The sequence below is a fragment of the Anolis carolinensis genome, unplaced genomic scaffold (genome assembly GCF_035594765.1).
Source record: "Anolis carolinensis isolate JA03-04 unplaced genomic scaffold, rAnoCar3.1.pri scaffold_8, whole genome shotgun sequence".
Taxonomy (NCBI): Eukaryota; Metazoa; Chordata; class Lepidosauria; order Squamata; family Dactyloidae; genus Anolis; species Anolis carolinensis.
The window spans coordinates 17169957-17172779 of NW_026943819.1; the positions used below are offsets into that span (position 1 = coordinate 17169957).

Here is a 2823-nt window from a genome sequence, read left to right on the forward strand (position 1 = left end):
ACTTTAATCCTCTGCAAAATGATGCTGAAAGTTCATATTTCTTCAAATTTGTCCACCATTCTGCTAAATACCTTTTACCAACCTAGAGGAAAATGAAGATAGAATGGGCAGCTTACGGCTCTTCCACATGTTGCTGGATAATAGTGAGGAATGGTGGCGGTTGTAGTTCAGCAACATCTGGAGGAGTACACATTTCTCCTTGTATCTCAGTGCAGAGCACAGTTCACCCCCTTGTGCTAGTAATCTTCAAGAAGAAAACTTTCTTTCTGGACCTGATTCCTCAGATGACACCAGCACCTTTCTTGCATTTCAAATTTTTGAGGTTTAACCATTTAATAAACACCAAAATTTCAGGGTGGAAGAGAAGGAACCTACAACTTGAGATTTATTTACTCATCTTTACGCTTGTTTGGTTATTTTAAAATGGCTAAACAAGTGCAATTTGTAAATATATTCCAGCTGTCTTTCTGGAATGGTAGCCAAAAGTATCTCTCATCTGAGAGTCATTGGTGCAGAACTGTTTGGGCAGAACTGTAACTATAGCCAAGCAGAGTAGATGTGTGTCTTGTCCATTAACAGACGTGTGCATTCGCTTGACTCCAGAATTGTCATTTACTTTGCATTGCAGAACCATCATTTGTAATGTGTTCTACTTTATGACCACTGATAATAGAATAAAATGTATGTGGAATGACTGCAGTCTTAATGTACATTTGACTTGGAGTAGCAATGGACAAGAAAAAAAATGATATTTAACAAAAATGAATGGCAGGGAAATTATGAATGAAAAATTCCATCCATTTACTGAGTGTTTTTCTATTGAGATTCTTCACTTGAATAACTGAATCTTCATTTGCAAAAGAAATGTATAAATAAACTGCAGTGTAAAGTAATGGAAGTGCAAAAGAAATACTTAAAATAATCACCTGTTTGATTAGCCATAAGATGGTATGGGGTTAAGAGGAAAGAAAGATGACTGACATGGACAGAGATTCTATAGCTATAATATCGGATTCAGAATGTAGAAAGTTGCTTTTGTCATTCATTTCCCTTATTTCTTTTTTGTGTTTATCATAGTCATTTACAGGCAATACATCTTGCAGGAAAGATAAAAATAATAATGTTTCTTTCTTGCAGAAGAGTGATAAAAGAATATTATTAAACTTGCTTAAAAGTTTTCTTAAAATGTAATTTAAACCAAAAGTAAGAAGAAAACTTTACTTGCTACCAAAGGAGAGAAATAATGTTTACATGACTAAGGCAGTGAAATCACACCAGTTTTTCATCCAGATCTTAAAAGAACTGTCGTGTCTCCGCAAGTTTTCTCACTGTTTATGTTATGGTTGAGCCTTATGGCTCCGATACTGGGAGACGAGGTCGTAAGACTCCTCGGGAGTCAGACTCTCTTGAGGAGCGAGAAAGGAAACGGCTCCGGGACTTATTTGCAGAACCAACAGACGAAGACTCCTTTGAGGGTTTTACCGAGGGAATGGAGGAAGAGATGGTTAGCTCAGAGGAGGATGACATGGAATGGACTCGTGTGAGGGAGGATTTGGGTGTCACCGGCAATGATAGTGTGGGAGGCGATTGGCGGGTTGCAGGATCGGACCCGTGGACGGGCTGGAGGGATGGAATGGGATCCACAGCTGGGGATGCTGTGGGGCGTAGTCAAAGGTGTTTTAGCTCTGATGAGGATGATGATGAGGAGGCACCTGGAATTAGGATAGCAGCTGACAGCGATGAGGAGTTATGAACTGGCATAAAATGGGGTCTAGAATCAATGGCTAATTGCGTTGGGCAAGGTAATCTGGACAAACGCTTGGGCACTTGTTGGGAAATTCCTGAAGACGGGTGTGATTCGTTTGCTGAATACGTAAGTTACCAAGGACATTGGGCATAGACGGCGGGAGGAACTGTGTGGGCTTTTCCTGTGCAACTTGTGTTTAATCTCGATAGCTTGGACCTCCGTCGTCTTTTTGACGGACATTAATTGCCTACTCTGGATTGACGCTGGACTGACTGACTGACTACGATCCCGGACTTCCCTTCTGTGGCTATCGGTGGAACTTGTGAACTAAAGACATCTGTACCTGGCTTTCGACCTCGGACCGGATTGAGACCCTGCTGACCGTTACTACCCTGATTGATGTGCCTGGATCCGGATTTCGCTCGTTGCACGGAGGAGTAACAACCTTAGTTACTCAATTGGAGCTTTTGAGTAGCAGAGAGGAATCTGCTGCCAGTTATTTGTGTTTCATTGAACCTTTGTTTATCAGCTTTTGTTTGTTTAAATTGCCAGGCTGAAGTAAGCATTTTTGGTTTAACCCGGATTAAACTTCTGTTTAATCCGGTTTATCTTTTGAACCATTTTTAGTACCAGCGGAGTCTTTTTTGTATCTTTTCACATTGAAGGCAAGTGTTTGCCTAGTCCTTTGTTTATTACGGGCATTTTTAGTGCTGTTACTTTAATAAACTGTGTTGAACTTTATTTGGTGGCGTTCTGTCTGTGACAGTTTACTTCTGTTAAGCCTTTATCTAGTTGGAAGTGTTTAGCATTTTAGATATAGTTTCTGGGGTTAGTCTAGATAGCCTCTTCTTGTATTCTTGTCCCTTTAAGACTCTTCACAGGGACGTAGCCTTAGCCAAGTCCCTTCTAGCTCCTTGGGGAGTCAGGCACATAAGTCACATTAAAGGCACTCATGTCATACAAGTTACATCAAAACTATATAAAAGTAAAAACACAAAGTAAAACCACATCAGAGATATAACAGATTGAGATTCAATTATTTATTTATTTATTTACAGTATTTATATTCCGCCCTT

General features: G+C 40.0%; 1 long non-coding RNA gene across 1 annotated transcript; it reads left to right on the plus strand.

Moving 5' to 3' along the window:
• Nucleotides 1–1341: 1341 nt before the first annotated feature.
• Nucleotides 1342–2488, plus strand: LOC134293501 (uncharacterized). The gene is made up of 2 exons (XR_010000445.1): nucleotides 1342–1873; nucleotides 1957–2488. It is a non-coding gene; the product is annotated as an uncharacterized LOC134293501 (long non-coding RNA).
• The last annotated feature ends 335 nt before the right edge of the window (nucleotides 2489–2823 follow it).